General features: G+C 46.6%; 1 long non-coding RNA gene across 1 annotated transcript in view; it reads right to left on the bottom strand.

Moving 5' to 3' along the window:
- The window catches only part of LOC143960074 (uncharacterized), a 41,051-nt gene extending 26,320 nt beyond the window's left edge, over positions 1-14,731 (bottom strand). Inside the window, exon 1 of the long non-coding RNA XR_013270254.1 lies at positions 14,670-14,731. This is a non-coding gene — a long non-coding RNA (uncharacterized LOC143960074). The remainder of the gene's footprint in view (positions 1-14,669) is intronic.
- Positions 14,732-24,380: the final 9,649 nt, after the last annotated feature.

The following is a 24,380-nucleotide window of genomic DNA, read 5'->3' as shown; positions in this document are numbered from 1 at the left end:
GTGGGAGAGAGAGGGGACCAGGTTCAGGTGAACACTTCATACTGACGACTGAACTGTATTCAGGAGAATACTGTAGGGTTGCCATCTCATCTCTTTAAAACCAAACACATTTTAATTACACAGGTTCTGTGTCTGAATAAGATGGTAATTAAATTCACTTGGTACCTTATTTGCATTAAATTAGCCTCAGAACTTGTGTAATTCATATGTGTTTGGGTTTAAATTGATGAGGTGGCAATCCTAGGGTACTGTACTCCTTTGTAGTTTGAAAAACAGACCAATAAAACCTGGAGGAACCAATCTTCTGTCTGGTTCACTTTCGCCATCAGGTCTTCCATATCTCTGATTTCATCAACCTCACTTATCCACAGGCCAATTGAGTGGGCTGCTTCCAACATACTGAAATTCCGGCTTTCACTGCGTTGTGGAGATGTACAGTGCCTTGCAAAAGTATTCACCCCCTTGCCGCAATATACAATGTGAATAGGCCCACAGGCCTATCCTTTCTCTAGCACAGCCCAAATGGAAGTCCTTGCAGCCATTGCAGGGTTGAGGTCTCAGTTTGTTTATACAGTGCCTTGCAAAAGTATTCACCCCCTTGGCTTTTTGCCTATTTTGTTACATTACAGCCTTTAGTTTAATGTTTTTTTTTTTTTAATCTGAATTATATGTGATGGATCAGAACACAATAGTCTAAGTTGCTGAAGTAAAATTAGAAAAATGCATCCATAAAACTATTTTTCAGAAATAAAAAACTGATAATTGGCATGTGGCATATTCACCCCCTTTGTTATGAAGCCCATAAAAAGCTCTGGTGCAACCAATTACCTTCAGAAGTCACATAATTAGTACAATGATGTCTACCTGTGTACAATCTAAGTGTCACATGATCTGTCATTACATATAAACACCTTTTTAAAAAAAGGTCCCAGAGGCTATAACACCTAAGCAAGAGGCACCACTAACCAAACACTGCCATGAAGACCAAGGAACTCTCAAAACAAGTAAGGGACAATGTTTTTGAGAAGTACAAGTCAGGGTTAGGTTATAAAAAAAATATCCAAATCTTTGATGATCCCTAGGAGCACCATGAAATCTTGTTACCAAATGGAAAGAACATGGCACAACAGCAAACCTGCCAAGAGACGGCCGCACCCCAAAACTCACGGACCGGGCAAGAAGGGCATTAATCAGAGAGGCAGCGCAGAGACCTAAGGTAACCCTGGAGGAGCTGCAGAGTTCCACAGCAGAGACTGGAGTATGTGTACATAGTACGACAATAAGCCGTACGCTCCACAGATTTGGGCTTTATGGCAGAAGAAAGCCATTAACATTCAGCATAAAACAAAATGGCACATTTTGAGTTTGCGAAAAAGCATGTGGGTGACTCCCAAAATGTATGGAGGAAGGTTCTCTGGTCTCATGAGACTAAAATTTAACTTTTTGGCCAAAGAATACGATATGTCTGAGGCAAACCCAACACATCACATCACATCACCCAAAGAACACCATCCCCACCAGGGGCGGATCCAGGGGGGGGGGGGGCAACGGGTCAATTGCCCCCTCCGAGAATACCGGCAGCTGATGACAGCAAAGCCGGTTCCGCGGGTCCAATCGCGGCCGGTTCCGCGGGTACCCGCGGGCCGGTTCCGCGGGTCCAATCGCGGCCGGTTCCGCGGGTACCAGCGGGCCGGTTCCGCGGGTCCAATCGCGGCCGGTTCCGCGGGTACCCGCGCTGAGTGGATGGGTGAGGGGGGGGGGGGGCAGCTGGGCAGCTTAGGAGGGCTGCTGGCCAATCAGGAAGCCAGCAGGCAGGGGAGCAGGGAGATGACATCATCTCTCACTGCCCTGCATCCCTCCAGTCCTGCCCTCACTGTGTAGGAAGCTGTGTGCAGCAGAGAGATTGCATCATCTCTCTGCTGCCTATCTTCACTCTGGGACCCAGCAAAAGACCACCTTAGCAGAAAAGTGACACAGTAGGTGACAATCCGCAATGTGTTGCAGGCTTCGTGGCAAGTGGCAATCCGCAATGTGTGGCAGACTACGTGGCAAGTGGCAATCCGCAATGTGTGGCAGACTACGTGGCAAGTGGCAATCCGCAATGTGTGGCAGACTACGTGGCAAGTGGCAATCCGCAATGTGTGGCAGGTGACGTGGCAAGTGGCAATTCGCAATGTGTGGCAGGTGACGTGGCAAGTGGCAATCCGCAATGTGTGGCAGGTGACGTGGCAAGTGGCAATCCGCAATGTGTGGCAGGTGACGTGGCACGTGACAATCCGCAATGTGTGGCAGGTGACCTGGCAAGTGACAATCCGCAATGTGTGGCATGTGACGTGGCAAGTGACAATCCGCAATGTGTGGCAGGTGATGTGGCAAGCGACAATCCGCAATGTGTGGCAGGTGACGTGGCAAGTGGCAATCCGCAATGTGTGGCAGGTGACGTGGCAAGTGACAATCCGCAATGTGTGGCAGGCTACGTGGCAAGTGGCAATCCGCAATGTGTGGCAGGCAACGTGGCAAGTGACAATCCGCAATGTGTGGCAGGTGACGTGGCAAGTGACAATCCGCAATGTGTGGCAGGTGAGTGACGTGGCAAGTGACAATCCGCAATGTGTGGCAGGCTACGTGGCAAGTGGCAATCCGCAATGTGTGGCAGGCGACGTGGCAAGTGACAATCCGCAATGTGTGGCAGGCTACGTGGCAATCCGCAATGTGTGGCAGGCAACGTGGCAAGTGACAATCCGCAATGTGTGGCAGGTGACGTGGCAAGTGGCAATCCGCAATGTGTGGCAGGCAACGTGGCAAGTGACAATCCGCAATGTGTGGCAGGTGACGTGGCAAGTGGCAATCCGCAATGTGTGGCAGGCAACGTGGCAAGTGACAATCCGCAATGTGTGGCAGGTGACGTGGCAAGTGACAATCCCCAATGTGTGGCAGGTGACGTGGCAAGTGGCAATCCACAATGTGTGTCAGGCAACGTGGCAAGTGACAATCCGCAATGTGTGGCAGGTGACGTGGCAAGTGTCAATCCGCAATGTGTGGCAGGCTACGTGGCAATCCGCATCTGGTGGCAGGCGACGTGGCAAGTGACAATCCGCAATGTGTGGCAGGTGACGTGGCAAGTGACAATCCGCAATGTGTGGCAGGCTACGTTGCAAGTGGCAATCCGCAATGTGTGGCAGGCTACGTGGCAAGTGACAATCCGCAATGTGTGGCAGGTGACGTGGCAAGTGACAATCCACATTTGGTGGCAGGCGACATGGCAAGTGACATCCTCAGGGCTCCCACTGATTCTGCATTATGGTGAGATGAACCATTTAATTTTATATTACAATGTATTAATAGAAATAATGCGCTTCAATCATCCTGACACCATAACAACCATGGTGCCGTAATGATTGAAGCGCAAATACCAGCCATTTCCCATATAAATTGCCCCCAAAAAAACATATTTTATAGCAGTGCCCCTCCCGAGACTAGACTCTGGATCCGCCCCTGATCCCCACAGTGAATCATGGTGGTGGCAGCATCATGCTGTGGGGATGTTTTTCAGCAGTCGGGACTGGGAAACTGGTCGGAGTTGAGGGAAAGATGGATGGTGCTAAATACAGGGATATTCTTGAGCAAAACCTGTACCACTCTGTGTGTGATTTGAGGCCAGGACGGATGTTCACCTTCCAGGAGGACAATAACTCCAAACACACTGCTAAAGCAACACTTGAGTGTTTTAAGGGGAAACACGTAAATGTGTTGGAATGGCTAGTCAAAGCCCAGACCTCAATACAATAGAAAATCTGTGGTCAAACTTAAAGGTTTCTGTTCACAAGTGCAAACCATCCAACTTGAAGGAGCTGGAGCAGTTTTGGCAGGAGAAATGGGCAAAAACCCCAGTAGTAAGATGTGGCAAGCTCATAGAGACTTATCCAAAGTGAGTTGGAAAAATAAAAAACACATCTTTAAAGTTGTGGGCATGTTCTGTAAATTAAATGTTGCAAATCCTCAAACAAGCCATCTTAATTCCAGGTTGTGAGGCAACAAAACACGAAAAATGCCAAGGGGGGTGAATATGTTTGCAAGGCACTGCATAAGTAGTGACTTCTTATTTTACATAAAATGTTGCCACGATGCTCACACCTTTCCTGGAGATGCCAAAGGCATGATGGGTCGTTACAACATATTGAGGGGCATTGGCGTATACTGGAGAAGAAAGGCCACGGGGTCTCTCCCCAACAGCACTTCGGTCAATCAGAAATTGAGATCTTGAATTTTGTCCCCAAATTCTCATAAAGTAACGCAGTCCCAAAAAATGACCCATCGTGCCTTTGGCATCTCCAACAAAGGTGTGAGCATTGTGGGAACATTTTATGTAAAATTTTCAGGACCCTATACCAACTAGCTATCAGTTTGTAATATACATATAAAAACAACCGCGCTTAGGCAAAAAATGGGCAATAGATATGCAGCCTACCCTGCTAGGTCCCCCCAAAGGGACTAGAGTAAAAAAATATAAAAAGAGTAATCCGGCGCTCCTTATATAGTGAGAAACGACAGTCCTGTTAATAAAATATAGTAAATAGTGATGTGGCTAAACCAAATAAATGTGATAGACAAAAAGTCTGAAAAGCGACAAATAAAATACTAAGTCGCCTTACAGAGTGCTAAACTCCTTAGTTTCTACAGTGTACATGTGTCAAAAGTGTACCATGTGACATACCAAATATTAACAATGTGATAATAAGCCGTGATATTCATACAGTGCCAGAAGTAACACCAATAAATCGCATAAAAAAATATTGCATGAAAAATTAGTAAATAAATTATAGAATATATGCAAATGTGAGATAAATAAATGAACCAAGTCCAGATTATAACGTCCAAAACCATGCAATTCTAGCAAAACCAAAACCAAAGTCTTTCGTGATTATAAAGTGCTCAGTGACTTCTTATTGTAATGAACACAGGAAAATATCCAGGTGACTTTCGGTGCTCCCCCTTGTGTTCCCCACTCACCAGCTGCAATAACCCCTGCAGGGGTATTATGCATGTAAGGAGGGTTGGTGCCCAGATGATGTTATAATCCTAAGCATCCAATATTCAGCTGTTATAGATTATCCAAGGGTATCTCACTCCTGGATCCGTTAGGATACACCTGATGTACTCAGGGGGCAGATCTCCCAGCTGTAGTAGTATCCTACTCCTAATGCCCTGTATACATGTTCCGATTATCGTAAGACAGATCGTCCACATTTTGTTGCATACAACTAAGATCGAATACAACAGTGCAAAACGTGTGTAAGATTTTTGTCGTACGATTCTGGAAAAATCTTCCTTTGTGCATAGCTACGTATTTTAAATTATGTCAAATACGTGTGACCTGCGTGTCCTTCTGGTTTATTTTCGTGTTTACGATCATGCGCGGTGTTTGTCAAATGACTTTTATCGGACGCATACTGTCCTGATTACACGATTGTCGTACGATGGGCTGTCATTCGACCAAAGTTTTCCTGTTTATCCCTTCGGATTTGGTTGGACGGACTGTCGTGATTGGCTGGCGAAAGCTGCGTACGAATGATCAGATTATCGGACAATCTGTCCGAAAGCGACTTTTGTGGTCTGACAAAAATCTGGCAAAAGAGAGACACATTCCCTAAGGGATATGAGAGCGCTGCTCACCCCAAACGAATATTAAATGGAAAAACACCCTATTTTCTGGGGAGTTTTTCCATTTTATACAAAAATCTTACACACATTTTGCACTGTTGTATTCTATCTTAGTTGTATGCAACAAAATGTGAACGATCTGTCTTACGATAATCGGAACGTGTGTACGGGGCATAACTCTCACCACTCTCCGATGCAGCCAAGGGTATGCATATGAGAAAAAATAAGGGCTCCCATAGTGTAGTAAAAGGTTTTTGGAAAAAATATTTATTATAAAAAGTATATATTATATAAAAAATGCTAACAAAAAGCATTAAAAAATCCATGAAAAAACTGGTAAATAATAGGATTTTTATAACAGCTTACCTGTAAAATCCTTTTCTTTTGAGGTACATCACGGGACACAGAGACTCACACCCACACGCACACCCTAGACAGGAAGGTCAATCCCCCATATAACCCCTCCCCCTACTGGAGGTACCTCAGTTTTGTATTAAAGCAATGTAAGTGTATTAGAAGAGGGGAGGGACCTCTGTCCCGTGATGTACCTCAAAAGAAAAGTATTTTACAGGTAAGCTGTTATAAAAACCTATTTTCTTTATCGTACATCACGGGACACAGAGACTCAGTAATTACTGGTGGGATGTCCCAGAGCAATGCTATCTGAGGGGAGGGGAACCACACAACATAGGGTGTACTCAGACCTCAGGACCCTGTACCGCTGCCTGCAGCACACTACGCCCAAAGGTGAAGTCCTCATGCCTTCTCACATCCACCTGATAAAATTTGGTGAATGTATGGATTGATGACCAGGTTGCGGCTTTGCAGATTTGAGCCATAGAGGCCTGGTGATGCACCACCCACGAAGCACTAATAGCCCTAGTGGAGTGCGCCTTGATCTGAAAAGGCGGAATCTTTTGCTTCAAACCATAAGCTTGAACAATTACTTGTCTAATCCATTTAGCAATGGAAGATTTTGACGCTGCCTGTCCTCTCTTAGGACCCTCTGGCAATACGAACAAAACATCCGCTTTGCGAACCTGAGCCGTTGCTTCCAGATAGGCTTTGACTGCTCTCACTACATCCAAAGATTGCACTTCTCTTCCGTAGAACAGGGATTTGGAAAAAAGGAAGGCAGAACAATATATTGGTTTAGATGAAAACCTGAGACCACCTTCGGTAGAAAACTAGGATGAGGGCGTAACACCACTCTATCCTTGTGCGTTATCAGATACGGTTCTTTACAAGAGAGGGGCGCTAATTCTGATACTCTCCTGGCAAAAGAAATGGCCACCAGAAAAATTGATTTTCTTGTCCACAGAACTAAGGGAATCTGATTTATCGGTTCAAAAGGCTGCTTCTGTAAAGCTGACAGAACCAAATTCAAATACCAGGGGTTCAGAGGCGCCCTAACTGGAGGATTAGGGCGTGTTACCCCTTGTATAAAGCTTCGTACCAAAGAATGTGAAGCAAGTGGATGTTAAAACAGAACCGATAAGGCCGAGACTTGGCCCTTGATGGTACTCAAGGCCAGTTTCATCTCTAACCCATTTTGCAGAAATTCAAGGATTCTGCCTAGGACATATTTTCTGGGGTGCCAACCCCTGGATTCACACCAGGAGACATATGCTTTCCAGACTCTATGATAAATCATTCTGGAAGCTGGCTTTCTTGCATTAATCAAGGTAGATATCACAGGGCCCGAAAGCCCACGATTCTTCAGAATGTGGGTTTCAATAGCCAAACCGTTAAATTTAGCGTTTGTAAGGTAGGATGGAATACCGGTCCCTGGGATAGCAGGTCTGGACGGGACGGTAGGGTCCAAGGAGAGCCTACCGCCATCTTCACTATTTCTGCATACCAAGCTCTTCTGGGCCATGCTGGAGCCACCAGAAGCACCGATTTCTTTTCCTGCCTGATCCTGCAAAGCAGTCTTGGCAGTAGCGGAATAGGAGGGAACGCATAAATCAGAGAGAACTGATGCCATGGAGTAACCAACACATCTGTCCTGCATGCAAGAGGATCCCTCATTCTTGACACAAAGTTGTCGACCTTGTTGTTGAACCTGGACGCAAAGAGATCTACATCCGGAACCCCCCATCTTTGGCATATGGCCAAAAAGACGTCAGGGTGGAGAGACCATTCCCTTGGCATTAACTGCTGGCGGCTCAAGTAATCCGCCTGCCAGTTCTCTACCCCAGAATGAAGACCGCCGATATGCATGGCACATGTCTTTCTGCCCGGATTAAGATCTGGTTTACTTCTTCCTGAGCTGCACGACTCTTGGTGCCCCCTTGGTGATTGATATAAGCCACTGCTGTGGCATTGTCGGACTGGATCCTGACAGGGTAACCCTGCAACCTGAGTGTCCAGGCTTTTAGGGCTAGATACACTACACGGATCTCCAGAATGTTGATGGGTAAGGCCCTCTCGGTCTAGGACCATCTCCCTTGGACAGTCGACTGTTCCAGGACTGCCACCCAACCCGAAAGACTGGCATCTGTTGTTGTCGCTTCTCAGCCTTTTGGCTAATATCAAGTGTAATATCTGTTCTTATCAGTTGCCAGGAAGTGGCGCTTGCTTCCGTCCCTGCTCTACGGCGAGGTGAAGCAGGGGTTGCGGTTGCTATGCAAAACCTGCTGGCGTGAAGGTAACCTGGAGAGGTTCGTAGCCGAAAGGGAAGCCTTCTGATGGGGATGGAGAACCACTGGTCGGCACCAGGGGAGGGGACCCTGGCCTTCTGGCCTGGATTGGGGCAGCTCTAGCTCCGGTCAGCTTTTTTTTTGGCTTTGACCAGAGGAATTTTTGATTCCTGGCCGGAGGGCCTGGTCATTGTATTACACAATGGCCACCTTTTTCACTCTCCTCTTGACTATTTCTTTCCCACTTTATTTTTTGTGTGTTGTGTTCACGTCTTTGATTGTCACTGTGCACGTGTGATGAGTAGGGTGTCGGTCCTCGGGCCAACCTTGAAAGTCTTGTGAGGGGGTAGACATAAGCCTTCTGGCTTGGTTCGCCCTCTCTCTCTGGGGGTATCCCTTCGGGGGAGCCCCAAACAAGTACCTGGGTGGGTCTGTTTCGGCAGACCTTCCGGAGAAAGGCGGTCATCTGGTTTCGGCCAGATGGGCCATGTATGGTACCTCAGTCCCCGTCTGGAGCCTAACGCCCCAGGGGATCAGGATAAGGTCCTTCCTCGTGGAGGACAGTCGTACACCCATTGCACGTTTTTGTGTTACACTCTTGATGCGTGTGCACTTTTTTTGGCACTGGGTGGAAGTTTTTGGGTGTGTTTTGCACGCCACAGGCTTTGCAATAGAGAAAAAATCTGTTGTTACCACTGTCCAGGTAACTGGTAAAAAGGATTTTCCTTTCCACAGTTTTTCGGGTATCAACCACCAGCTGAGGCTCCGACGCGTTGTAGGGGACAGATGCATCGGAAAATCTAATGCTTGAACCTTCTTGTTCCAGGCCGATAGGATACCGTTTTTCAGTAGCCTTGAATGAGACTGAGCATAGGGAACTGCTTCGAATAAAGCCACCATCTTCCCCAACAACCTCATACAAAGACGAATAGAAGGACCCTTCTTTGCCCTGACTACCTGAATCAGTTCTCTTATAGCACTGATCTTTGCTTGGGGTAGGAATACCCTCTGCTGGGCTATATCTATGACTAGACCCAAATACTCTAGTCTTCTTACTGGTTTTAAAGAAGACTTCTCTAAGTTGAGGACCCAACCTAGGCGTTCCAGGTAGTTGATCGTGGTGACCAAATTTTGGTCCAGGCAGGCTACCGACTGGTCTATCAAGAGCAAGTCGTCTAGGTATGCTATTATCATTATACCTTGGGCCCTTAATCTGGCCAGAGGAGGGGCCAAGATCTTTGTAAACACCCGAGGTGCAGTAGCTAGCCCGAAAGGCAGAGCTACGAACTGAAAGTGGCGTTTTTCTACTTCGAAACACAGGAACTTTTGATGAGCAGGGAAAATAGGTACATGCAGGTACGCATCCTTGATGTCTATTGAAGCCAGAAGTTCTCTTCCTCGTAGGATGGAGACTACCGATCGGATCAATTCCATGCGAAAGGACCATATCTCTAGAAATCGGTTTAGATCTTTGAGATCTAGAATGGGTCTGACATCTCCGTTTGGCTTCAGTACCGTGAAAAGGTTTGAATAAAACCCCATTCCCTGCTCTTGCATGGGGACTACCATGATAACTTTTTGAGACAATAGTCGCTCCAATGCTAGAAGGAGAGACTTATTTTTCTGTGGGTCTCTGGGTACATTTGATCTGAGGAAATGGGGAGAAGGGAATTCTCGGAATTCTAGTTTGTAACCTAGAGTTATTGTGGAGACCACCCATTTGTCCCAAAATTCCTCCTGCCAGAGCCCTGAGAACTTTAGTAGTCTTCCCCCCACTCGAGTGAGCGGGGGCGCCCCTTCATAAGGAGGTCTTAGCGTTTTGTCTTGAAGACCTTCTCTCCCAGGACTTCTTTTGTCCCCGGGTTGACTCTGAGTTTTAACCTTAGAGCTTGACGGAGGAGGTCGTCGTGACTGCCTGGAGGCTTATGCCCCTGGCACTGGAGAAAGCGCCAGCCACAAGAATCTACGCATGTGCACCAATCCAAGCGTAAGGCGAGAGGTCTGAAGGATAGAATCTCTGATAGCATCAACAGCAAAACACAGAGCCGCTGGAAGGTTAGCTAACCCCCGGGCTTGCTGTTCAGGTAAGGCTTTAAGCACCTGTTTAACATGGTCTCTCAAATATTGACAGACTCCAATTGCTGCCACTGCAGGTTGTGCTACTGAACCTGCCAAGTAGGGATGAGCTTCGTGTTCGAGTCGAACGTACGTTCGACTCGAACATTGGCTGTTCGTGCGTTCGGCGAATTCCGAACGTTTTGGCCGTTCGCGTCAAAATTCGAGTGACGCGCGCGCGGACCACAATGCACTGCGTTGGCGCAGTGCATTGCTGCCCGATGATTGGCCAAGCATGCACTGTGACCCCGCATGCTTGGCCAATCGCAGCGCCGGCAGCGAGGAGAGCCATGATTGGCCACAGGCATCCTGCCTGTGGCCAATCATAGCTCAGGCTGTGTAGTGCACGCCCCACACTATATAAGGCCGCCTTTAAGGCGGCCTCCTGTAGTGTGTTACTTAGCATCTGAAGCAGTGGGTGTTCTGTGTACCTTCAACACAGTACACACCAATCGTTTTTGGCTGATTTCCTATCTTGCTGCTGTGTAGTGGTTGTTGTCTGTGCCCTGACTGCAGTATACACCACTATATTCACCTCACCTATATAGCTAGTGATCTAGCTTTAACCACTTAACAACTGCCCATTGCCGATTAACGGCTTCAGGGCGGTTGTTTAACTCAGAGAGGCCATTAGTTAATGGCCTCCCAGAATTCTGCTCTCGCGTGCCCCGAGGTGTGCGCACTCGAGAGCATCCGTGACCGCCGGGTCCACAGGACCCGGCGCATCACGGATCACGGTAAACGGCCGCTCATAGCTCATAGTTTGACGGAGTGATCACTTGGAAACAAACCGGCGTCATGTTATGACGCCTGTTCCTCCCTCCCCTTTCTGTACCGATCGGTACAGCGGAGGGGAAAGAGATCGGTGTCAGCAGCGATGTGGGCTGCATCTGCAGTGCCCACATCGCTGCTCACCGAATTTAACCCCTCAATTCCCTGCCAATACTCTGCAATACCAGTGCATACTCTGCAGTACCCTGCCATTACTCTGCAGTACCCCGCCATTACTCTGCAGTACCCCGCCATTACTCTGCAGTACCCCGCCATTACTCTGCAGTACCCCGCCATTACTCTGCAGTACCCTGCCATTACTCTGCAGTACCCTGCCATTACTCTGCAGTAACCCCCATTACTCTGCAGTAACCCCCATTACTCTGCAGTACCCGCCATTACTCTGCAGTACCCGCCATTACTCTGCAGTACCCGCCATTACTCTGCAGTACCCGCCATTACTCTGCAGTACCCTGCCATTACTCTGTAGTACCCCCCAATACTGTGCAGTACCCTGCTATTACTCTGTAGTACCCCGCCAATACTCTGTAATACCCTGCCATAAATTGCCATACCCAGCCATACTCAGAGATACCCAGCCATACTCGGTGATACCCTGAAATACCCAGCCATAGACGCCCCCCACCCCTCACCGCCCTCCGGTGCTTCTACCAACTCGCCAGTACGATCAAAGCCATAATCTTTTTTTTATTTTTTATTTCAGGCTTCCCAGCCTAGAGGTGAGATGTGGGGTCATATTGACCCCCCAGATTTCACTGTAAAGAGGACCTGTCACCCCATATTCCTATTACAAGGGATGTTTACATTTCTTGTAATAGGAATAAAAGTGATCAAAAATATATTTTTGGGGAAAAAAATGTCAAACTAACATAAATAAAGTAAAATGAACAATAAAAAAATAAAAGAAAAATTAAAGCGCCCATGTCCCCATGTGCTCGCATGTGCCACACATGTGAGGTATCGCCGAGAATGTTAGAGTGAGAGCAATAATTCTAGTCCTAGACCTCCTCTGCAACTCAAAACATGTAACCAGTAAAAAAAAAATTAAAGCGTCGCCTATGGGGATTTTTTAAGTAGCGACGTTTGGCGCCATTCCACGGGCATGTGCAATTTTGAAGAGTGACATGTTTGATATCTATTTACTCAGCATAACTTCATCTTTCACTTTATGCAAACATTGGGCTAACAAGTGGTTAATAATAGAGCTTGCAGTCAGTAGTGTTAGGAGATGCGTGCTGTCTGCGTGCTCTGTACCCAGTACATACCGCTATAATATAGGGCAGGCCCCTACTTTCAAACATCCAACTTACAAACATCTCCTACTTGCAAACGCAAGGAGACAGCAGCAAGTGAGATGAAAAAAGATGGACGACAAAACAAATTATACAGGGGTGATAACCCTTCCCTATGTTTTCCAAAAAGCTTAAAGATAGTTTTTTTGACTGGAGCTACACTTTAAAAATGTACCGGTTGAAAATGACAAACAGATTCAACTTAACACAACAAACCTACACAGTCCCTGTCTTGTTTGCACCGCCTGTATACTGCTGTTCTGAGTATATAGGGCCTGGGGGCCACACGCATTTCCTTTTTTTAATATGGGTACGGGGTTCCCCTTAATATGCGTACAAGACCCAAATAGGCTGGTAATGGGCAGGGAGGGCTACCCATGCCATGTTTCTCAATGATTTTCAACCATATTGCATGAACCAGATATAACATTAAAACCGCAAGCAGTTTTAAATGGTGTTATTTCCGTTTAATGTCATTTTGTGCAGGGACTGTTCTAAACACGGGAAACACGTGGCACTTCACAGGCATACTACAGACACCCCCCAGGCACCATATTTAAAGGAATATTTCACTTTTTTTTTTTCACTTTAATCGTCATTAAAATCAGTGCTCCTGCCAAAACGGCAGTTTTTAAAACTTTTTTTTGCAGTGACCCATGTCCCCTGAGGCAGGAGGCAGGTCGCCAAACCCTTTTTAGCACACTATCTTGCATATTAGCCGTTAAAATTAGCACTTTCCAATTCGAACGTTCGAGTCCCATAGACTTCAATGGGGTTCTAACGTTCGTACCGAACGCGGGGGTCGTTCGCAAGTTCTGGTGCGAACCGAACCGGGGGGTGTTCGGCTCATCCCTACTGCCAAGGAGAAAACATTTTTTAATAGGACTTCCATTTTCTTATCAGTTGGATCCCTAAGCATCTGAGTGTTGTCAACAGGACAAGTCAGGCTTTTGTTTATGGAGGAAATGGCGGCGTCAACTGCCGGTATACCCCACATCTTAGTAAATTTTTCCTCCATAGGATAAAGTGTAGAAAACTTTTTAGGAGGAAAAAAATGTTTATCTGGGTGATCCCACTCAGAATAGATAAGCTTTTCCAGCAAACCATGAACAGGAAAAGCATGTGCAGTTTGAGGAGGTTTCAGTGAACCCAGAGAAGAAGTGGGTTCTTTAACTGACTCAGGTACGGGTAACTTAAACGTGTAACGGACCAATCCAGCAAGAATTTGCACCAATATTTTCTCATCCTGAGAAGCTGAAGAGGGCCCTTCTCCACTAGATTCCTCAGAAGGGGAATCATGAGTTTCCTCCCGATCCTCTGAGGGGGATTCCTCTCCTTTATCCCAGAGTTCCTCACTCTGAGGGTCCTGGGTGACAGAGGGGGGCCTAGTGCGTTTTCTTCCACTGAGTGAAGATGCGATTAAGGCCACTAATCTTTCCTCTAAACCGTTTATGGTTGAGGAAAAAAACTCCTGTGTAATGTACACAGGGGCTGAAGTGCCAGAAGCAGCTGCAGCCCCTGACCCCGACGTCTCTCCCTGGCCAGCCTGCCCGGGTCCTACAGGGGGGGAAGGTGCTGCAGAGGGGGGGTCCTCAGAGCCTGAAAGGAACCACTTAGAGCCCCTATTCTTTGGGGTACTTATACCTCTTTTACCCATAGTGCAAAGCAACAAAAGGTAGAGGTACCACACAAAAAATGCACTGACTGCTGAGCCCTGTAGTTCAGCAACTGCCGCTGCTACTTAAGACTCAGTCTGGTGCCTAAGTAAATGCTGCCTGGGAATGCCTGTGTCTCCCACACTCACATGCGCCTGTCAGCTCTGTGTCCCTCCATAGGCTGTGTGCATCTGAAAAAGAGTACACTTTAAAGCCTGTGTAGCCTAGTACTCTGCCCCCCCCCCCCCCCTCCTCTGACCACTTCCGCCCCCCCTGCTCGTTTTTAAAAACAAACGTTTCCCACGTGAGCAGAGGCTCTAACCCTGCTGGCAAGCATGGAGGGGAGGCTGGGACAGAGGAGAGGGAAGGGCCGGTGGATGTGAGGCCGCTGTAATGGCGGTGGATGGGGCGGATGGCGACGGGTGGTGGGGTATATTACCGCTCTCTGCCCAGGCCTGTCTCAGCCCCCTAATCCGTGGAGGGAGAGTCCCAGGAGGAAAAAAAACCCTTACCTTCATCCTTCCTGGAGCATGGCTGGAGGAGCATAGAGCGTGGACACCAGCAGACAGATAAGGCATGAAAAGGTATGTGCTCTTGGCAGCCCCCCGGTGGCGACTATAGGCATAGCATACATTTACTTAAAAGGAGAAAACCTACTAGAATTAGAAAAATTCTTGAGGAATCTCCCTTACCTTATCCAGCTGCAGGGTCTGAATAACAGACCCAATCTTCACCTCTCACAGTGGGCTCTGTTAGGAAAAAAACCTTCAGAGACTGGGGCCCCCTTGAATAGGGGGATCCGCAGTTCTGGGCCCGCAAAGCACCCTGCCGGGAATACGGCTAAAAAAAAACAAATACTGGATCCCAGGGTTCAGCTCTCTAAAAAGAGAAGTGTTACAGGTAAAACCTAGTTTCTTCCTTCGGACACAAGGCCCGGGTACCATCCAATTCGGTCTGGAAAAGACACTTTGAATGGATCCGGTTGCATAGCTGGCCCCAGTAAGGCTCTTCCAGAGGAGCTCAGCACAGCACATCTTACTTGTGACCAACACCTACGACACTGGCGAAAAAACGGAGGTACCTCCAGTAGGAGGAGGGGTTACATGGGGGATCGAACTTCCTGTCTAGGGTGTGCCAGTGTCTAATCACCTAGTGATACCCTATAACCCACCAGTAATTACTGAGCCTCTGTGTCCGATGATGTACGAGAAAGAAAGCAGGTTTTCCACAAATAAAGATAAAAAGTCCTCATAAACCCTATCTACATCTACGGGACAATCGTAGGTGGCTTCTAGGGTTGTGGAGTAACGCTAACAGCGTGTGTTTCAGCTACGCTCCACAGACACCCACAGCCGCTATCGTACCCGGAAGCAGTTAAAGAGGAAGTAAACCCTGATGGGTTTACTTCCTCTTTTTTTCCCTGCAAAGGTAAAGCATAATGGACTACTATGCATTGCATAGTAGCTCATTATGTGTCACTTACCTGACACAGGAGCCAGCGAAGTCGCCGCTGTCCCCTGTAGTCCGCCGCATCCATGTTGCTTGTGGCGTCTCGCAGCTCCGACCAATCACAGCGGCGCAACCGCGATGACGTCACTCCCGCGCATGCGCACGGGAGTCGCGCCTCGCAGCTCCGCCGCTGTCATACGGCGAAGCCGCGATGACGTCACTCCCGCGCATGCGCACGGGAGTCGACAAATTTGGCAAATCCATTCTTGGATTTGCCGCATTTAGTGCGCATGCGCGCCGCTGTCTACGGCGCATGCGCCGTAGACAGCGGTGCCCATTTTCGGGCAAATATCTCCTAAACCATATAGGTTTAGGAGATATTGCTTGGACCTACAGGTAAGCCTTAATCTAGGCTTACCTATAGGTCCAAGTTGTTTGGAAGGGTTTACTTCCTCTTTAATACGTACTGACATCACTTCCGGGTACGATAGCAGCTGTGGATGGACGTTATAATCTGGACTTGGTTCATTTATTTATCTCACACTTGCATATATTCTATAATTTATTTACTCATTTTTCATGCGATATTTTTTATAAATTTTTTTATGCGATTTATTGGTGTTACTTCTGGCACTGTATGAATATCACAGCTTATTATCATATTGTTAATATTTGGTATGTCACATGGTACACTTTTGATACATGTACATTGTAGCAACTAAGGAGTTTAGCACTCTGTAAGACGACTTAATATTTTCTTTGTCGCTTTTCAGACTTTTTGTCTATCACATTTATTTGGTTTAGCCACATCACTATTTACTATATTTAATTGATAGGACTGTCGTTTCACACTATATAGGGAGCGCCAGATTACTCTTTTTATATTTTTGTAACATGATTTCTGTATTCTGCTAGAAATAGAGGATTTATCTGCAAACTGCAGTATCTTCTGTCATGTCATTGTTGTTCTGGAAAGGTCCTATTCAGGTCTTTTTTTCTCAGAGAGCTAATAACAGGGAATAAAAGATCAGGAGGTTGTGGTAGAAGCTTATAAGATGCAGACAGACCAAGTTGGATGAGAGAAGATTCCAAGAAAATGTCTCAGCTGCATGGCTTGCCAAAATAGATTTTTGTATGCTTTTACAGTACATGACATCCTTTTGCCGAAACTCATTAGGCGAGTCTAGGCATGCTGACGTCACCCTGAACAAAGTACACACTTGCATCAGGCAGGGAGAGCCAGTACGTAATACAGGATTCTGCTATTCCAACCTTAGTGCTGGGTTTGGGCATGTGCCATTGTAAGCAATTTGGTTATTTATGCACAGTTTTAGCAAAATAAACAGATTTTTAAATACAGCTTACCTGTAAAATCCTTTTCTTTGAATACATCACGGGACACAGAGCAGTTATTCATGACTATCTGGGTTATGAGCTACCTCTAGGTGATTGGACACTGGCAACCAATAGCAAGAAGGTTCCTCCCATATGGGAGTTACCTCAGTTTTGTAGCAAGCAACGAAGAGTCCCAGGAGAGAGGGGAGGGATCTCTGTGTCCCGTAATGTATTCAAAGAAAAGGATTTTACAGGTAAGTTGTATTTAAAAATCTTTTTTTCTTTATCATACATCACGGGACACAGAGCAGTTATTCATGACTATCTGGGATGTCCTAAAGCTCACCTGAGGGGAGGGATACACAGCTTAGACAAGTCCCAACTGTCCTTTGGCCCTATAAGGCTGCCTTCAAAACGCTATGACCAAAGATTGTCTCTTCTCGAGACCTGACATCCAAAATCTGTTGAATGTGTGAACTGAAGACCAAACGGCTGCCCTGCAGACCTGAGCCAAAGACACCTGTCGATGCACTGCGCACAAAGCACTAACCCCTCTAGTGGAATGTGCTTTCAGGTCTCTTGGTGGAATCCTGTGCCTCAACTCATATGCCTGAATGATAGTTTGGCGAATCCACCTTGAGATAGTTGAAGTTGTAGCTGCCTTTCCTTTCTTAGGACCCTCAGGCAGAATAAAGAGAGAGTCAGTTTTCCTGAAAGGGGCTGACGCCCTTAAGTAGACTTTAATAGCCCTTACTACATCCAGCGAGTGAAGTAACTTTTCTTCCTTAGAGCCTGGATTTGGAAAAAAGGAGGGCAGAATGATATTCTGATTCAAATGAAAATTGGAAACTACCTTTGGCAAAAACTCCAGACGAGGGCGCAAGACTGCCCTGTCCTGGTGCAGAATCAAGTAAGGCTCTCTGCATGAAAGGGCGGTTAACTCCGACACTCTTCTGGCCGAAGTTATGGCCACCAAGACTAATTTCCTGGTCAATAGGACCAAAGGAATCTGCTTAATAGGCTCAAAGAGAAGATACTGAAGGACTGACAGTACCAGATTCAAGTCCCAGGGGCATAAGGGGGGCTTAATCGGTGGTCTTAGGTGCCTCACTCCTTTAACAAAGGTACACACCAAGGAATGGGCTGCAATCGGTCTCTGGAAAAAAAACAGATAAGGCCAAAATCTGATGTTTAATTGTGCCCAAGGCCAATCTTAAGCGTACCCCTGCCTGAAGGAAAGCAAGGATCTTTCCAATTGTATACTTATGAGGGTTCCAACCTTTCCCTTCGCACCAGGAAATGTATGATTTCCAAATCCTATAGTAAATGACCCTGGAAACCGGTTTACTAGCATTTATCAAAGTGGACAAGGCTGCACCTCTAACTCCGCGGTCCTCTAACACCCTGGCTTCAATAGCCAGGCCGTCAAATTCAGCGACCGTAAAGCAGGATGGAATATTGGTCCTTGGGACAATAGATCCGGGCGTAATGGAAGACGCAATGGGTCCCCTACTGCCAATTTCACGATCTCTGTGTACCAGGACCTCCTGGGCCAGGCTGGGGCCACCAGGATCACTGGTCTTAGTTCCTCTTGTATCCTGCACAGCAGATGCGGCAGGATCTGGATTGGATGAAAGGCATACAGCAGGGAATACCTGTGCCAAGGAGTCACCAATGCGCCTGTACCGACTGCAAGAGGATCATTGGTTCTGGACACAAACCTGTCCAGCTTAGCATTGACCCTGGATGCTAGAAGATCCACATTCGGGGTCCCCCAATGCTGACAAATCTGGAGAAACACTTCGGGATGAAGGGACCATTCCCTTGGCAACAACTTTTGGCAAATTAAATAGTCTGGAAAATATGGAAAGCTGCGCCAGTACCAATATATAATAAAACTATCTGTATAAAATGAAAATATATAGAGGGTATATGGCTCTCATACAAAATAAATGCCTAAAGAGCAATCACCCATTGTGCATATAGCAAACACAAAGAAATATTTAAGTAGAGAACATGTAGTCCATGTGAAATGTAAAACTGCATATAAAAATAAAAGTGAAGGTAAAAAGATTTTTTATAGTCCAATAAGGTGTTTCAATGTAAAGGCGATTAACATGTCACCACCGTGAATCCACACAAAGCTGAAGATCTGTGCCCGTCACCGGATAAGTGATGCGCTTACCAAAAATATGGACAATAACAGCCTTATTGACACTAGTCCACGGCAGGGTAATGGAACATCAAATCACAGTACTTGCATCCAAAGTGGCCCTTAACGTAGGTATATGGCGATACCCCAGCCTTTAGAGCTCCAATGGTCAATGGTCACATATATCTCCGGTAACACCTTGCTTTCCAGTCCTGCTTTTCAACAAGAGCACAATTTAGCCGTATCGGTCAGCCGGTCATGGTCAAGTGGAATCCCGAAGCTAAGGAGGCATTTCAGAATTTAAAGCAGGCCCTTTGTGGATTACCAGTACTAGTGGCCCCAGACTTCAGCAAGGAGTTTGTCGTACAGACGGATGCCTCTGAGATGGGCCTAGGGGCTGTACTATCACAGAACAGGGATGATGAGGAGCACCCAGTTGTATACCTGAGCCGGAAGCTGAACAAGAGTGAAAAGAACTATGCCACTGTAGAAAAGGAGTGTCTCGCCATTAAATGGGCCTTAGACTCCCTGATGTATTACCTACTGGGGAGGTCATTTAAACTGGTCATCGACCATGCTCCCTTAAAGTGGATGTGTGACAACAGGGAGAAAAATGGCTGTGTAACAAGGTGGTTCCTGGCTTTACAGCCCTTTCGGTTTATGGTGGAGCACAGGCCGGGAAAGTTCCAAAGTAACACAGATGACCTCTCTCGTGTGCACTGTATGGTTGGGTCAAGTGCTCAACCACAGTGGCTTGAGCAGAGGGGGAGGGGGATATGTGACGGTTTGCAAGGTAAGATACACAATAATAGATACATTTCACCTCGCATTCGTTCCATTGCAAGGGACTAAACCGGAATCCGGCCCAGTTTTTTCAGCCTCTGTGGCAGGCTGGGTTCTGGTCCGGATGTTCAGGTCCACTGGAGTCCACAGTCAGCTGGACTTTAAATATCCAGGAAGAGAGCACAGCAGGGCTCTGGTTTTGAGACTCTGAAAGGAACCTGAGTGAGAGGAGCTCTGGCTCTTGGACTAAAAAAAAGTTTGTTTTTCCGTATGTTTTGTGGGTGATGGGGACCAGCACTCCATAGAGAGGAGACTATTTGTTTAGTTAGTGCCAGACAGCAAGGATTTAATTCACTGTTTGTTTTTTACTTTGCAAACCTCCTGCAAATAAACCTGGCATCCGCCAGACTTTTAAGAAAGTGCCTGTTTGCTGACTGTCATTCAGAAAAGGAGATCCCCACGAGCTAATCTCACCACTATATATACTGTGTGTGTGTGTATATGTGTATATTTTATATATATATATATATATATATATATATACATATATATATATATATATATATATATATATATATATATATATATATATATACACATATACACACAGTATCTTACAAAAGTTAGTACACCCCTCACATTTTTGTAAATATTTTCTTATACCTTTTAATGTGACAACATTGAAGAAATTACACTTTACTATAATGTAAAGTAGTGAGTGTACAGCTTGTATAACAGTGTCAATTTGCTGTCCCCTCTCAATAACTCAACACAGCTATTAATGTCTAAACTGCCGGCAACAAAAGTGCATACACCCCTAAGAGAAAATGCCCAAACTGGGCCCAATTAGCCATTTTCCCTCCCTGGTTGTATGAGTGCTACTGGCACTGGGGAGCTACAGTTCATTGAGTTAACCATGAATACCAACATGCACTGATATACTGAAGCCAAGCATGATCCCCCTCCCTCCTTAGACTGGGCTGCAGGGCAGTATTCCAACATAACGACACCAAACACACCCCCAAGATGACCACTTCCTGGCTAAAGGTAAAGGTGATGGATTGGCCAAGCATGTCTCCAGACCTAAACCCTATAGAGCATCTGTGGGGCATCCTCAAACAGAAGGTGGAGGAACGCAAGATCCCCAACATCCACCAGCTCCATGATGTCATGGTGGAGGAATGGAAGAGGACTCCAGTGGCAATCTGTGAAGATCTGGTGAACTCAATGACCAAGAGGGTTAAGGCAGTGCTGCAAAATAATGGTGGCCACACAAAATAGTGACAGTTTGGGCCCAATTTGGACATTTTCACTTAGGGGTGTACTTACTTTTGTTGCCAGTGGTTTAGACATTATTGGCTGTGTGTTGGGTTATTTTGTGGGGACAGCAAATTTACATTGTTATACAATTACCCACTTTTGTGAGAGTGAGAGTGTGTGTGTATATATCATTTTACTTTTTTTTGTTTTGTTTTTTTATATGGTTACTGGTTCACAAAGCTGGATTGATATGATATACAGTATTACTTTAAAGTGGTAGTAAACTTCCACCACTTGTGCCCATAGCAAGGCTTGCCTGTAGGTATTGTGACTATATCCTAAACTTGCACAGTTTAGGAGATATTTAAAGTGCATGCAGCTGGTGATGTTACATTTGACGCCCAATGAGGGCAAAGGCGATATCCTCTCAGAAGTCGGCCATAGCAACTGGCTACAGCTCTATCGGGATTTCGTCTAGCTCCGTGGGAAGCTGGCAAGTAACAGCTCTACTTCTCATAGACTAATATCTAACAACATGGGGAAGAACCAATAAGACTTATTGCTCTTGGGAGTGTACCAGCCTGATCTTTTGACACTTCCCGCCAGTGCTGCTAGGGTTAAAACAGGGTTAAAACAGACTCCATTATAGACTTGGCACGCTGCAGAAACGGGGGGGGGGTGCTAACGTTTCCAGAAAGTATCTGCACCAATCCGTTGGCAGGGGGAGGGGCCCCCGCTCTGCAGAGGATAAGGAAGTGCTGCCACATATGCCTGGTTGTGAGTTGGTTTCAGGGCTGGCTTAGCCCTTCCTTCTCTGGGCTGGCTGCTCAGCTGTCGGCTAATTGCCAGCTCTCATCTCTCTCCACAGTTACCAGCTGTTCCTGATGATGCTCGTCTGACCTGCCTACCTAAAGCTGTCCAGCTCACTTCACCTCTGCCTTCGCCTTGGTCACATCACAAGAAACCATCTCCTACTGTTCTGTTTAAAGACTGGCTGGCTGACATCCCTTCTGGCTCCTTATCCTGCTTGCTGTTACTCTACTTGGATCCCTGACTTCTGGCCTGGCTGACTACCCGATCTGGTTATTGAACTCTGGCCTGGCTGACTACTCCATCCAGTTACTGGACTCTATGCTTTGACTACGCTTTTTCTATTTACCTTTTTATTTTTATTTAATAAACAAGTGTGATTAAATTGTACTTCTGTCTCAGTCTAATTCATGGTTTCTGACAGTTGGAGAAGATGGCGCAGTTTGGAAGTGCAATGGCGGATTGAAAGATGTACACTTCGGATGTTGGCTTTGGTCTGAGCGATAAAAAAGCACTCTGACTGACACTGGAGTGCAGTATACACCAAAGGATAGTCTTGCCCTGTACATGGCTGGAGGCTATGAGGCCTTGAGACTGATCTGTGGGAAGTGTTCCGGTCTGACCACGCATCTGAGGCCTTGGATCGTCTGCGGATGTTGCAGGGAACACCTTCTCGAGGTAGTCTCACCAGCCCAACCTCTGCGTATACTGCAAGCAGATTGGGACAAGAATGTCGCAATTCCAGTGGGGAGAGATAGCAAGAGTGCCCTTGCCATCAACCGAGTGGTGCAGGAAGCTGCTCTCCCTGTCTCAATGGCTGCCCCAGGACCCAGCACTTCAGTTGCACCTCTAGGCCCGGTGGGGTCGCTTCCCCACCGGGGAAAAAGGTGCCAGTCAGGCAAGCATGCAAGGGGTGAAAGCAGTGTGCCAGTGGGGGGTGTGATATCTGTGGCCATTAAAGGAAACAACATGGTTGTGCCAGTTAAAGCCACCTCCACTCAACTATCTCCCAGCCGAAGAGTGCTCCACTATAACCAATTCAGACATCCCCTCTAATGGATTAGCTGAACTGTTTTCAGACACTTTGTCTTGAACTGGAAAGTGGTGTGAGAGTGAGGAGGAAAAGTTGTGTGACTTGGAAGAGGCTGAGGTTCCTCCAGGGCCTAATGCAAATGTAAAGATTGAACTGTCCACAAACACTGCATCAACTGTGTGTGTCACAAATTTTTTTTTTTTTGAGGAGGACTCTGAAGATTCAAAGACACTGGGGTGTTAGCCAGATAGAATAGGCTGTGATAAGAAAGGGGGTAAAAGTTCCTACCATATACTTTGAATAATGGACTGTCCAGTGTTGCATATAAATAACAGAAAAAACTGCGCTAGCGGAATAAAGTGCTTGTGCATATAAAGTGCTATAACAAGTGACGTACTAAACATATAACTCCATGATATAACAAGTGCTAATATAAACTATATTAAGAAAAAAACAAAAGTGCCGGGTGCTTTAAATGATGCTTTCAATGGTGATGAAAAAAACTCTATTACTTGAGGTGATGATCCCCTATGGTAACCCCACTCGTCAGAGTTGCTGGACCCTCAGCTTTGCAGTCCAGGGGTCAGAGAGAGGTTAAAGATTGAGGAAGATGATGTATAGGCCATTCAGAGACTTAATCCATAGGTTCTCAAAAGAACACAGAATGTTGGAATATGCCGAGGTAAAAAAGAGAGAGAGCATACATGTGAAGTACCTCCGATATACACACACACTGCACTGCTAACATACGTCACTCACGAGACATTAGATAGAACAGGCATCAGTGTGTTTCCAGGTCCGCACCTTCAGTGTGCATTCCATGGAAACCGGAAGTAGCGTTACTGGTTCTCAATACCGGAAATACGCTGACGTGTTTTGCACCTCCTCCAGAGCATCATTGATGATGCTCTGAAGGAGGGGCGAAACGCGCCGACAGCTAGGCTGTCTGAGGGCCTATCCAGAAACAAGAGAGCAGCTTAGGGTTGGGACTGCAGCTTGCAGTCAAACCAGAAGTGACGGTTCTGCTGGCCAAAGAACCTGCCGTGGTCAGAGGTAGATGGGAAGCTGTCACCACTAAGGAAACAACCACCTTATTACCAGGGAACACAGTGAGTAGCTGAAGTACCAGAGCAGTATTCTCACCAACCAGGGATGGTGAAGAAATGGAAAACGTCAGCAGGTGCCAAGCCAGGGACCCAGTCAGTGGAGGTGACGCTTGCAGAACAGTCCTGGGTGCCAAGCCAGGGACTGAGCTGGCCAGTGGGGTGACGCTTGAGGAGTATCTGAGTTCCAAGCTAGGGATCCAGCAGGGAAGCGGGAGTAACGCTTGAGGAAGATACTGAGCTCAGTAGATCCAGTAGCAGTGGATCAGCAAGTCTAGTGAAAGACTGGAAGCTCAGT

The sequence above is a fragment of the Lithobates pipiens genome, unplaced genomic scaffold, assembly GCF_037356315.1.
Source record: "Lithobates pipiens isolate NorthernLeopardFrog02 unplaced genomic scaffold, aLitPip1_a1.2 Scaffold_8, whole genome shotgun sequence".
In the NCBI taxonomy this organism is placed as follows: Eukaryota; Metazoa; Chordata; class Amphibia; order Anura; family Ranidae; genus Lithobates; species Lithobates pipiens.
This window is presented reverse-complemented; position numbering and strand designations above follow the sequence as displayed.